The sequence below is a fragment of the Sebastes fasciatus genome, chromosome 5 (genome assembly GCF_043250625.1).
Source record: "Sebastes fasciatus isolate fSebFas1 chromosome 5, fSebFas1.pri, whole genome shotgun sequence".
In the NCBI taxonomy this organism is placed as follows: Eukaryota; Metazoa; Chordata; class Actinopteri; order Perciformes; family Sebastidae; genus Sebastes; species Sebastes fasciatus.
Genome location: NC_133799.1, coordinates 25,424,707 through 25,439,449, shown reverse-complemented (window position 1 = coordinate 25,439,449; position 14,743 = coordinate 25,424,707). Strand labels below are relative to the sequence as shown.

General features: G+C 39.2%; 1 long non-coding RNA gene across 2 annotated transcripts; it reads left to right on the top strand.

Annotated features, from left to right (window-relative positions):
• Nucleotides 1-3,728: 3,728 nt before the first annotated feature.
• On the top strand, nucleotides 3,729-6,050 carry LOC141768604 (uncharacterized). Of its 2 annotated transcripts, none has more exons than XR_012594111.1 (3): nucleotides 3,729-3,914; nucleotides 4,684-4,738; nucleotides 5,332-6,050. It is a non-coding gene; the product is annotated as an uncharacterized LOC141768604 (long non-coding RNA). The 2 variants fall into 2 exon arrangements; XR_012594112.1 differs by lacking the exon at nucleotides 3,729-3,914 and adding an exon at nucleotides 4,271-4,415.
• The last annotated feature ends 8,693 nt before the right edge of the window (nucleotides 6,051-14,743 follow it).

Sequence of the window (14,743 nt, the reverse complement as noted above, 5' to 3'; positions counted from 1 at the left end):
TATGCGATGTTACACGGGCGCCGCCACAGTTGTTGTGAAATGTTTCTCTGCTTGCATCAAGCCCGGCCGATTGCCCGTCCCCGGGAGCCATATACCCCGCTGTGATTGGTAGGTTCGTTCAGCTCGGGCTCGCGCAACAAAGGGACCTTCAACGGCAAACTGCCATTCACATAAAACTCGCGGGCTGAGGGCGCCTGGTTAGCTCAGTTGGTAGAGCGGGCGCCCATGTAACAAGACTTGGTCCTGACCGCGGCGGCCCGGGTTCGAATCCGGCCTGTGGCCCTTTCCGCATCCACTCTCTCTCTCCCCCCTTTCCAAGACTCTATCCACTGTCCTGTCAATAAAAATGAAAAAATGCCCCCAAAAAAAACTTTATAAAAAAAAAAAAAATTTGCGGGCCGCACTAACATTAAACTTTCATATCAAGGTGGGGGCCACAAAATATCGTCTTGCGGGCCGCAATTGGCCCGCGGGCCGCGAGTTTGAGACCCCTGCTCTAAATAGACATGAACGAGCGTCGCTCAAAAGTGAGGCGACACACGTCAGCTAAAACCACAATATCACTCTATATTTCACCTGCTTGGCAGTAATGTTAGCTGACCAGACGAAGGTCTCTCCATGAATCAATGCTGATCCTAGTGTTGGCTTTTCCTAGTGTTGCCGGGGCTGAAGCAGGAAGAGAAACGTTACCGTCTCCGACTGCGCCCGCAGGAAGACACCGGCACCCGGTCGGAGGCGATAACGTTTCTCTCTGCATAGCCCCGTCACTTCACAAGACACGGGAAACCTCTGTTGGTCTGGAGGAGCTGCAGAATTTATTTCTGCACAAATGTCCACTAGATATTCTCAGAGCCAAGCTAACTCTTCTGCAGTGTGGAGTGAGCGCGCATGCTCGTCTAGAGGTGGAGCGAGACAGCGAGAACGCGTGCTGTGTGAGTGAAGGCAGGCAGGCAGAGGAGCAGTGAGTCCGGCCACACGCGAACGTGCATATGTGTTCGCGCATGGGATCCCGACCCGGTACATTTATACGCTTAAAACGTTACAAACAGTCCCTTTAATTGTCTGCAGAGGACTCTGAAATGAAATAGTTCATGTTACTCCGTTTAGTGGTCGGTCTGAATACATTTAGTTTTTCTGGAAAATCAATGGCTGCATGCTGCTCCATTCTTCCCACTCACACTACCAACCGCCCTGAACTACAACACTGTGATATGAAAAAATCAATGAATATGTGTAACAAAAGATTCTATGAAATGTGAGCTAATTTATAATTTATTTATTTCCATGGTGTTTTATTTACAACCCTGTGTCCTACAAAATTACGTTCCCATACAACTCAACTGCATTCTCACTTATGTTTCAAAGGAAACATATTTTCTCCTGGATCACGGTTGCAGTTTTAAACACGTGTTTAACATTGTAAATTGAAACAAAACAAAAACAAAGCTGCTTGGTTAAGTTTAGTGGCCTAAAAATACAAAATGGTTTAGCTTAATAAAATGACTTCATTTTTTATTTAAGCTCAGGGTGTAAATTTTGTTCCACATGGGACACGAACAGCGGTCTGCTGGATGAAGTGTTTGTTTGCAAACCAGTCGCACAGCAATTCGTGAAATAGTCACGAAATTTGATGTATTGATCCGTGTACGTAGACACGAATTTCAAATTTTTTTCGTGATGGTCAGCATGAAATCAATTCGTATGTAATCCACGTAATTGTTAATCGGGAAGTATAAAGTCCCGTGAACGCCATGTAGGGAGGATGTTGGGGTGGATGGTTCGGTCAAAAAAACACAGGACTTTCGCTCAGGAGACCGCTGTTCGTGTCCCGTGTGAGACCGGAAGTCAAATTTGATTTTTTTCTTGTCATGTAATTCCAGTACTTAAGTTGGTGTTATTTTAACCCAAACCGCGATCTATTCCTAAAGCTATCTAAATAGTTTTATTTTGAAAAGACTGGAGAGGAAAGTTACACGTGCATCAAATGTGAAATTTGCGTCTATGTACACGAATCAAATGACTATTTCACAAACTGCTGTTAGACTTTGTTGTTGTTTGATACTCCCATCCACCCCGACCTCCTCCTGCTGCCCGATTTATGCTTGACTTATCTGCAAGGTTTCCGCACCGCCAAAGCCATGTCACACCATCAGACACATCCCTTTGCGGGGGTCCATGTGGCGGGTTTTTCTTCTGTCTGTGCGCATCGAAACATTTTCTAACTACACCAGCCCGGTCTCAACAAATGGCTTATGAATAACATAGTATTTTGTAAGTCATTTAGCGCGCAATAACAATGGCGTTCTTGCTTTTGGCGTGGCATTTCACAATTCACGACGTAGAATAAAAAGAGAGAGATTGTTTATGGTGGGCGGGTCCAACAAACACAGGACTTTCAAGGAGACCGCGGTGTTCCTTTCCAAAAGTGTTGTTGAGTTACGTTAGTGACTTGTTTTCCGTACTTTAGTCTACGTATTTTACTTAGTTTACATACTTATTTTAAGCGTAACCATAATTTTTTTCCAAGACCTAACTAAATGGTTTTGTTGCCTAAACATAACCGTGACCGTTTCACAGTAACGTGAAATGCAAAAAATGCGTGATCATGACAAGGGGAAATGTCGTGCTATTTATACGCCTTACCGTGAGATCGGGTTGAACTACACGGGCGCGGAGAAAATAGAGAACTTAGAGGAGCTGCTGGTGGCAGAAGTGAGGAATATCGGTTTGCCGCGAGGAGAAACCTGCACCGAGTAGAAAAGATCCAAATGTTTCCTCGTCACGATTCCAGGTCATTCATATGAAATTTGCTCAGTGGCACTTGAAGCAAAAAAAGTTTGACTTCCGAGTACAAAAGTACCCGGATCTTCCCACAGTAGCGTTTCCTTTAACTCCGCCTCCCAGCTCGCGGTCCAGCCTCGGTCTGGATCTCATTCACATGAACGAAGGAAAGGAATTAACTGTGGATTCAGCTGCTGGTGCATTTTACAACTTTTAGAACCAAATGATTTAAATAATGGTTATTTAAGTGTTCGTACTGGGAAGTTAATTTACCTAAAAAAAAATTCTGCCTATTTACAGACGTCTCTTTTCCAAAGTAAGTCTATGGGAAAAAGTATTTTTTTGGGGCCCAATGGCATCACATGACAAACACGGGAGTTGTAATTCCACCGTTTGGCCACTACGAAAATTTGCTTCAAAGCCCGAACGCTCTTCCGGTCTATGCGGGAAGCATAACTGAGGCTTTACGCTGGTTTCAATAGAAACTTATTTTGTGATGCATCCAAAACAAACATAATCTGCGACAAAATACTTTTCTCTCGAAATATAACTCACAATGCATGTTGTATGGGAAAGTAATTTTTGGGAGACAGGGCTGTTTATTTATGCCACGCATCACTTTTAATTATGGAAATTATTTTATTGTAGAGAAACAGTCCTTTTAGGACATAATTAGGACAGCCAGCATTTACTTTACGGCTTAAATTGTATTTTGGAAGGTCGAGCCCTGCTTGACTGCTATCTAACAAGTTAGCTCCTGTGCTAAGTGACTAATATCAGCGCTTCTGCCTGCCACACTACTTTTTGATTACGTGACGGTCATTTAAAGGGGACATATCATGAAACAAACTCACTTCTTCAGTGCTTGTGTTCATCCATTTGGGTATCTGGAGTGTCTACCAACCCTCAAACTGTGAAATAAGATAATCCAGTCAGTTTTTTTGTGGGCTGTCTGGATCAGAAAACATGTGATTCAACAAGCTATTCAGATTTGGCTCCTCTTCCTATATCACATCCAGCCTCATTAGCATATATCGCCCACAGCTTGAGAACTACCTTTGCAAAGGTGCACCATATTTTTCTCTCAAGCCAATCAGAGCAGACTGGGCTTTTCAGAAAGAGGGTGAATACAGGTATATTCAGACACACAATAGGAAGAAAATAAAGTGTTTTTTGAACATTAAAGCATGTAAACATGTTCTAGTAGAAACCCAAAATACAAGTATGAACCTGAAAATGAGCATGACAATTCTCTAACTGACGTCTCAGCTGCTGTATTTGCCGTCAAATTGACAGGTTTTGTTTTGGCTGTTTGCCTCCTTGTCAGAAAGTTGAGAGCAAAGCTGTAAAGTTAATGTTAGTGACATTTTAGATTAGATGACCTTTTACTACTAAGACACATGGCAGGCAGACAGTGGAGGGTTTTCCACAGGGAATCTCATGCTGCATTCATGAAGAGGAATCTGAGGAGAGCTCATCTCACATTTATATTCTGTACCCACCTCTAAAGCGGTTAAGATGGGAGAGCGAAGTCAGCGCCCCAAAAAAAAGATTGCATTTGTTTGACTGTTTTTTGGTGATTACCTGATAGTGGCAGCAGGGCTAAACAGATGCAGAGCGGCTTCATCATACAGGTGAATACAGTGAATAGAAGGAACATTGTGTCTCTAACATGTTGTACGAATCCTTGCAAACAAGGGGACAAAATAGTCGGACACAAATTGGTGTTACTGACAGGTCAACATGAAGCCATTTGTTTTCTGTTTATTTAGCCACTTTCCTCCCAAATATAGTGCTGCAAATTCTGACTGCAGAAGTGGCAATGTGCCAAATATATTTTGTTTATAGAGATATTCACACTGAGTTTCTGACAAATTGTGTTCAATTTGTTTTTCTCTGCAGTGGGAAACATTTCATCACTCCACCTAGCAGCCACTCCAGTTGTGTTTGTATGCCGGTGTGTTTATTTTTTTTTTACAACAATGGGGGATTAATGTATGAATACAGAAGATTTCCAAAACTATAACGTCAAATAAAAATGAATGCGCTCACGGTGTGTGTACCTTTCCAAGCCTCCTCCAGTCCACAAAGTATTTTTAGACGGTTACTTTCATCCTTGTTTGCCGTGCTAAGATAAATGGGCATCTGCATGGGTAAACAAGACTCTGACAGCACACCTGTGTCGAAAAAAGAAAAATAGACGGCGCTAGCTGTGAATATTCACAGGCTGGAAAAGTGCAGGTGTAATCAATAATGTTAATGGTGACTGCTGCATTTAGGTGTCCCATTGAACTGTGTCTGTGAGCCAGCATGCTTAAAATGTGGTACGGAAGAGCCTTAATGGAGTACAGTCATTATTTATGTTAGTTGTTATCTCCGCCAGGAGATAATGAGATTGATTGTGTGTGTGTGCATCTCTGTGTCTGTCCACGGCTAATCTCACATACTGCTGCACCGAACTGCATAATATTTTGGGTGCTGATTTATGGACCTCTCGTGGTTGCAGTGACTCACACTTTCTCAAAACATCTTTTATCTCCTGTTTGATAGCGCCATCGATTGACTGCTGACTCCTCACTCAAAACACCGGTAGGGGCCTTGGATGTATTAAGAGAGCTGGATCCAGCATTGGAGGCAGGGCCCCGTTCATTCCTATGAAAGTTGCTCAGTGGCGCATGAAGACAAAATGCTCTGCCAGAGACACAGTTAATCTTTTTTTTGGTGGGGTCCGCCACCACCTCCCCCTCTTTGAAGGACTAAGTTTACTTTGTTTTCAGTCTTTTTCAAGCTAATAGCCAATGAAGGAAAAGAAAAGTGCTAATACTAATAATAATCATAATCTTAGTCAAACATATTACTTTAAAGAAACAAAACAAAAACAAAAAAGCAGGGGCAAATAAGCTGGCCACCTTAACGACATATAAACAACGACAAAAAACGTTCAAGAGTAGACATGGAGACACGGTTATTCAGTTAATTTCACAGTTAACATTACATCAGTGGTCGTTACAGACACACCTGGTGGAGACCTTTCTAGTTACACCTGAGTTTCACAAATCAAAACGTGAAACAAGTGCACAGAAAAACCTGCACAATCTTACTTACAATGTTTTGTTTTTGTTGAGACCACCTTAGGAGTGTTAATGGTATAGTTTGAGGTTGTACTTTGTGGTGACTAATTAAACAGTTTAAAGAGTCACCTCATTTGCATATGTAAAAGAGGAGCAAATGCTCTAAGAACATTTTATAACGCAGTCAGCAAAACAAAAATATTGATCATAAAGCTGAAGCAGCACTTCTCAGGTTGCAGTTATATTATTTATTACAGGATTGTTGTATTGAGTTGTTTTTCTATTTTTCTGCTCACTCAGTGGATTTTAATATGGCAAATACTGTAGAGTAAAAGGTCTAATCGTGCCACTGGCATTTCTTTGTTTTTGTGTAGCAGCATGCATAAATCTAGAGTGCAGAAATGTTTATATGCGTGAAGGCTTATACTGTAGCTGACTGGAGCTGGTCAATATGTTGTTATTTTCCTCTCTGGATTAGAAAGTGTGGAAGTTTTTCAGGCGATACTGAGTGCTTGAAGATCTTCACGACAAATATATCAGTCAATGTGAAGAAAACGCTCGTTATTCTCTTGATGTATGATATTTTTCCGGTGTTCCTGTCACTTTATATGATGTCTCAAGTCCTGACTGGATCCCTGCTGTTAATACGAGTCACCATTATTTCACTTGTGACGGCCGCAGCAAGGATGTGGGGCAGCACAAGAGAAGAAGCAAGAAACTATGTAAACGACATGGAAGCTTCAAATGTAAAAGCAAATGTGCTGCATATGATTAAACTAAAAGCACTCAGAGAATGAATGTCAACGAGGCTGCAGAATCCTCTAAATGTGCTATTTAAATTATGAGAATGTGTATTAAATATACATAAAGACAGACAATACCAGTGATTTTTCTAAAATACCTCAATCATGGCTGTGCAAGGATGAATGGTTTAAGATTTCTGACTAACGACCACTGAGTTAGAGCCATTTAAAAGCGTCTTCCTGTAGTGTCAAACACTGACTAAACATGATTTTTTTTGTTTTTTTGTTTCACTTATACTGTTAAATATGACTATTGCACGCAAGCACATCTCTTATGCTCATCACACATTTTTTGTCTTTTTTAATATATCTATTGTTATTGTAGTTATTATTTATATCTTGTTCTAATTGTTTGTCATCATTATTATGTAGTCATATTATTTCTGTATATTAATCTTGTGTTCTCTATAAGATTGTTAAATTTTAACACTATTTAGGTGGAGACTTCAAATAAACTCCGTGGGGGTTTCTTTGCCTCTTCCTGCACTGTTTATTATTTATTTTTGTCATGTTTGTGTAGTCTTAATTTGAGCAAAATAGATGAACAAACTAAATAAACACCAAAATCAAACTCTCAGAAAGACGGAACAAAACAAACACATACAAAAAAAAGTTAATAAAACACACACACTAACACAAAAGTAAATAAAATAATATAAAAAAGGGAGGGACAAAGCATTTTTTATAAAATGTCCGAAAAATGTCCATCACAAGTTCCCAGGACCTGAGCTAACATCTTCAAATTGCTTGTCTAAAACATAAATATATTAAATTTACAGTGGTTACAGGAAACCCTGGAATGAATGAATGAATGAATGAATGAATGAATGAATGAATGAATGAATGAATGAATAAATAAATAAATAAATAAATAAATAAATAAATAAATAAATAAATAAATAAATAAATAAAATATATAAAATAAATAAAATAAATAAAATAAATAAATAAATAAATAATATTGCTTGCTGCTGTCAGCTGCTGTTCTAGTGAAATGACTGTGAACGTCTCTGCATTTGGTAATTTGACTGTATAAAAACTCGGGTTTAGTAGAATAAATGCTGTTGCTAAAGAATGTCGCTGTGCTTAAGGCGAGTCTTTTCTCTACTGGTAACCATGACAGTTTATGATGCATACTATCTGTGTTCATTCTCATCACAGCATCACTACCCCGTTTTATATACTACGTCACGATGGAGTCTAATCGCCAAAGACTTTGCACTATTTTTCTTATCATGAATTATGTAATGAATTATTGTTCAATCTATACGGGGTCTCTCCTGATTGAACTGTGTTGAGTAGTTTTTGAGGCAGACAAACAGACAGACAGACTCAGCTCTCCTGAGCCGAGAGGTAATTAAGCTCTCCTGTCTTGACACACATACTGTAGTTACTGATTAATGTGAGAGGCGTCCCCTGGTTTCAGTTTGGTGTTTTACATAATGAATTTATGAAACTTAAAGCAGCCTAGTTTCCCATTTGTTACATTAAACAAAAAAGCTGACAGTAATTAGCTTGTTTTATACTGAACCCAGTGATGATATAGTGGTGAAGAACTTTCTGCCTGTTTGAATATATCAGTTTTATAGGGAACAAAATTCACATGGGTAAATGTGAGTATTAGTGTTTTATGCCTAAAGAAACATATTTGCCCACTTCCATGTTGACAAGAGCACCAAATACCCGACAAATCTCCCTTCAAGGCACATTTCGAACAGACAAAAAATGTGTGATTAACTTGCGGTCAATCATGCGATTAATCGCGATTACATTTTTCAATTTGATTGACAGCCCTAATTTATATATGGGAGGTCAGTAATCGTATAATGTGAGGATGCCAGTCTAATGAGTTCAACTTAAATAGGCTGGTGCATACAATCTCCTTAAAGAATAAGATGATAGCAAACATAGAGTAAGAAGACGGGTGAATAAAATATTAAATAAACTGAGCAAAGGAGTGAACTCAAACCGTTTCTTTCTATAAAAATATATCAAACAGTCTTAGATTACGGTGATATTTTGTATGGGTAGCGGCCCCAACACTGAAATCACTAGATCAGGGGTCTCAAACTCGCGGCCCGCGGGCCAATTGCGGCCCGCAAGACGATATTTTGTGGCCCCCACCTTGATATGAAAGTTTAATGTTAGTGCGGCCCGCAAATTTTTTTTTTTTTTATAAAGTTTTTTTTGGGGGCATTTTTTCATTTTTATTGACAGGACAGTGGATAGAGTCTTGGAAAGGGGGGAGAGAGAGAGTGGATGCGGAAAGGGCCACAGGCCGGATTCGAACCCGGGCCGCCGCGGTCAGGACCAAGTCTTGTTACATGGGCGCCCGCTCTACCAACTGAGCTAACCAGGCGCCCTCAGCCCGCGAGTTTTATGTGAATGGCAGTTCCCTTTGTTGCGCGAGCCCGAGCTGAACGAACCTACCAATCACAGCGGGGTATATGGCTCCCGGGGACGGGCAATCGGCCGGGCTTGATGCAAGCAGAGAAACATTTCACAACAACTGTGGCGGCGCCCGTGTAACATCGCATAAACTAGATTAAAGCTTGATTTATACTTCTGCGTTGAATCGACGCCGTAGCCTGACGTGCACCTCTCCAGAAATGTAACTACACGTCCCGGCGACGCAGACCGCAACAGCTGTGATTGGTCCAGTCTCTCAGCGATGCTGAGCGGCCAGGACCAAGTTCTACTTCTCTCTGCCTCCATCTTTTCAATGTTTGTTCACACAAATCCACTCAGATATATTTTCTCTTTTCGGCGTTGCAGTAATGTCAGTAAAAGTTCTGTGGTTCAACAGTTATTAGCTCCAACTCCCTCAGTTTCTGTTTGTAGTACAAGAAGAAGAAGGAAACTCATAGAGACGCCGCCGCCAACTAGCGGTTTGGTGGTGTAATTGCAGAGCAACACAAACACAGCAGGCACAACTTTATTGCGGAGTGACACCAAGTGGAATGAATATATATCTTGTCACACAGCCCCAATCATGTCTTTTTCAAAGCCTGCAGTGAAGAGAAAGGTTGGTGACGAGCACAGACAATTTCAGGAAAAGTGGGAGACGCAATAGAGGCCATGTTCAGAAGAACCGTTCATGTTCTTCAATGTTCCATTAATGTTCAGGACAGTTCATGTTCAGAAGAACCCATTCAAGTTAAAGAACTGTTAATAATGACGTTTGAGAAGATTGTTGTTTTTTTTAACAAAGCTTTTTTTGTGGAATACCTGATGCGGCCCAGCCTCACCCAGACTCTGCCTCCAGCGGCCCCCAGGTAAATTGAGTTTGAGACCACTGCACTAGATACAGTCTACCATAGTTGTGTGCGTTGTATTACTGGGGATGGTTTGTGAACTCACCGCTCTGAACTATACCAGAATGTGTGCTTGTTTTCTCTCAGTGATCAGAAGGGAAAGACACTGCTTCCTCTCTGTTCATAAGGGCAAATTACTTTTCTACCTAATTTCTCTTTTAGAACTCAATCCATTTGTCATCATACTCGCTCACAGGAAGTTTTATCCCTTGGAACTCCTCAGATCAATACTGACTGAGCGTGGCAAATTAGCTTTTAGATTCTTTGCACCAAATAAATGGAACAAATTACAAGAGGTATTGAAATTAGGTGCTAGAAGCCAGTAGATCAATTTAAAGTGTATACTAGATGATTTGGTTTGTTGTACAGTGTTCCTGCTTTGGTTAACTCACAGACATGGTTGTTATATTTATTGTTTTCAATTCACATCTTTACATTTTATTGTTTTTATTGTTGTTGTTGTTGTTGTTTTTGTATGTACGTCTTTTTATATATTGTAAATCCTTCTAGCCCGTATGAATGTGGTTTCAGGGCATTGCTGTTAAAGAGCTTAATGCTAAGCCAGTTTTCCATGAATAAACAATGGTTGATGGTCAAATAATATATAATATTTTTTTTAATTGTATTTTTTATATTTATCTCATCGAGGAATTAATTTGTCAAATATTTTTTTACACAACATTTTTTATAAAATGTCAGAAAAATGTCATCACAAGTTCCCAGGGCCTGAGGTGACCTCTTCAAATTGCTTGTCTAAAACATAAATATATTGAATTTACAGTGGTTACAGAAAACCCTCTAATGAATAAATAAATTTATTTATTATAATAAATTACCGAAACGATTAATTGAATATTAAGATAGTTGAATAGTTTAAATAGATACATTTTATATGTCAAAATACACAGGAACACTATTAAAAAATATATATATAAATAAAATTAAAATAAATAAATAATACAGTAAATAAAACAATAATAAAACTAAATAAATAAAAATAAACATACAATTAAATATATATAATGTAAAATACAAAATATAAAAATATAAACTAAATAACTTAAAACAATACTTATAATAATAGACTAGATATTTTTTTAAAACATAATAATAAAGATAATAATGACAGCAATAATAACAATAATAATGATAAAACTATTATTATACCATTGATAAATTCACCTATAAAATGTTGTTGCATATATAAAACACAAAGCGCCATCATATAATTTCTATATTTTAAAGAACCGTAAAATAACACTGACATTCAATACTAAATCTGTTGAGATTTCAGTATTTCGGAGCTTCTTGGTCGGCTGTAATCTGATGCTGTGAAAGGAGACAAACAACTAAAGTTGAAATAGACACATTATGTTACCAAACATTCAGCATCACTGCTCACTCTGTTGGAAGACGATGATTTAATTTGGCACGAAGTCATCCTGACCCGGCACCATGTGTAGACAGACATGGAAATCTTCAGTGACCCCACATGGTGCCGGGACTCTTTTAGTCTTTGTCTGTATATTTAAACTTTATATGGGAGTAACAGAAGTGAGCCTCATGTTGTGGTGACTAAATTAAAGACATTTGTTAGAGGTCTGTTTCCTAATTGTTCCCTTCATTTAATTTAAAGCCTGCTGTGCTTTCTCTGTCAGAATAGATAAGGTGAATAAATGTCTTTGGCTCGCTCCTACAGGATGATATTCTCCTCTGCTGTGTACCTTTGGTAATTCTCACAGCAGTCATTTGTTTGTTGACGGACCGTGTGCAGATCTCCTGTGACAGGACGCCACAGACGGCAGGAGGATATGAAAAGGCAGATTGCTGCCACTTTGATCAGGTCTGATTTTTATCGAAGCCACCGAGCTAATCTTTATGTCTGAGTAAGAAACCAATTTGGTCATGACATATTTATTTGTTCTGTGTGCAACAGAAGCACTTTGTTCAGCAAATTAAACCTCTATATTCTTTGGGGTATAGAATACAGAGAAAGTAACAGGATTTATAATTAGGCCCCAACGGTGCCTCTCAAAGTGTGAGTTGTAGATGTTACTTTTCTGCTGTGCAATCACATTTTTGAGGGTCTTGAGATGTTCGAACACTTGTGAAAACTGGCACACACCTCATAACTGGTGAAAATTGCAAAGTTCTGCAGTGACCGGGCTCGGACGTGGCCAGCGGGCTCCATAGTGCCCCAAAACACACGCCAGGATCGGGATAAAGTTCCCTTGATGTTCATGAAATTTGGTGGGATCATTGCTCTCATCTATAAGAATATATTTAAAAAAAATGTTTAAACTTTTTCGCCAGACAGGAAGTCAGACATTTTGGAATTTGTGCGTTAATTTTCATTTTACCACAACTTTGAGGACTTAAAGGTGCTAAATACAGAATTTAGAGCATTTCTATTGCCTCCACATGGCTCTCAACATGGCAACAGCTGAGCCGGCGGCTCGCAGCTAACTTATCTAACCTATCTACTTAAATTATTTATTTTATTTATTTATTTATTTAATTTATTTAATTTATTTATTTATTTATTTATTTATTTATTCATTCATTCATTCATTCATTCATTCATTCATTCATTCATTCATTCATTCATTCCAGGGTTTCCTGTAACCACTGTAAATTTAATATAAACTGGAAAAACAAAGTTTGGAAACTTGTGTTTGGTCGATTATTTCTCTGTTGTTACAATGCTAATTGGCATTGTATTTTACATCGTTGGAAAGCCTGTTTATTTACCTTCGCAATGATGTCCAACTTGTAAGGATCATGCATTTGTGGGATGAGCAGCACAGCTGATTATGTGGGTAGCGCCCAAGAAAAATTTGCCAAAATGCTCTAAACAGTGTATTCTTATAAGGCTACCAGGAAGCCTGCAATGACTACCCTTCACCGTCAGGCCCGTTTGCATCTTCCTCACTGGCAAAACAAGGCTTGTCATCATTGAAGGCAATCTCAATGCAGTGAGATATATGGATGAGATTCTGCAGCCAGTGGCGATCCCATATCTCCACAATCCGGCACCTAACTTCATCCTCCAAGATGACAACGCTCGCCCCCACAGAGCCAGGGTTATCACAGACTACCTCCACAATGTGGGAGTAGAGGGAATGGAACGGCCTGCCAAGAGTCCAGACCTCAACCCAATTCAACATGTGGGATCAGGTTGGGCGTGCTGTATGTGTTAGAGTGACTAACACAACCTCGCTGGCTGACCTGCAACCAATCCTGGTTGAGGAATGGAACACCATCCCACAGCAACGTGTGACCAGGTTGGTGACCAGCATGAGGAGGAGGTGCCAGGCTGTTGTGGCTGCGTATGGATCTTCCACCGCTACTGAGGCTCCTGATGGTGTATTAAATGAATAAAGTGTAAAATAGCCAATATGTCTTGTTTGTTCCTTGTTACTGATAGAGAGTTCAATCATCCAATCCACCAAACAACTCAAAACAAGAGTCAACACCAACAGGAGAATACACTGTTTACCATCGACGGAGCATTTTGGCAAATTTTTCTTGGGCGCTACCTACATAATCAACTGTGCTGCTCATCCCACAAATGCATGATCCTTACAAGTTGGACATCATTGCGAAGGTAAATAAACAGGCTTTCCAACGATGTAAAATACAATGACCATTAGCATTGTAACAACAGAGAAATAATCCACCAAACACAAGTTTCCAAACTTTGTTTTTCCAGTATATTTATGTTTTAGACAAGCAATTTTAAGATGTTACCTCAGGTCCTGGGAACTTGTGATGAACATTTTTCGGATATTTAAAAAAAATGCTTTGTCCCTCCCTATTTTATTTTATTTTATTTACTTTTGTGTGTGTGTTTCATTAACTTTTTTTTGTATGTGTTTGTTTTGTTCCGTCTTTCTGAGAGTTTGATTTGGGTGTTTATTTATTTTGTTCATTTATTTTGCTCAAATTAAGACTACACAAACATGACAAAAATAAATAATAAACAGTGCAGGAAGAGGCAAAAAAAACCACTGAGTTTATTTGAAGTCTCCACCTAGATAGTGTTCAAATTGAACAATCTTATAGAGAACACAAGATTAAGATAACAGCGCTAATAGTGAACTGTTCGTGTCCTATGTGAAACCAAAACGTTCACTTATTTTAAGCATGATGTTTTTTTACTAAACCTAATGAAGTAGTATATTTGCGTTTCAATTTACAAAGTTTACCACGTCTAAAACTTTTTAAAAGTGTGACCGTAATCCCGGAGAATTGAGAATGCAGTTTAGTTGTATGGGGACATAATTTTGTAGGAGACGGGGCTGGGCAATTACCTCTAACTCATGCGTGCAGTGCCAACACAGTCTCACGGCAGTGTGTGAAATAGTCACGAAATTTAATCTATTTGATTCGTGTACATAGACACAAATTTCCCTTTCCCTCAGCCCGACTTTCAAAAATGGATTTTTCATGCTTTTTCCTACGAATGTACGAATTTCCAGTCCAGTCTTTTCAAAATAAGACTACGTAGTAAGGTTTGGGAAAAGATCGTGGTTTGGGTTTAAATAACTGCGGCTGGGCAACACTGCAAGCCCAGACACACAGCAGTGAATTTTGTGTAATAGTCCCGAAATGTAATGTATTGATTCGTGTACATAGACACAAATTTCAATTTTTTTTTATGATGGTCAGCACGAAATCAATTTGTATGTAATCCACGTAATTGTCAACCAGGAAGTATAAAGAGCGGTGAATGCCGCTCAGGGAGGAGGTCGGGGTGGATGGGTGGGTAAAA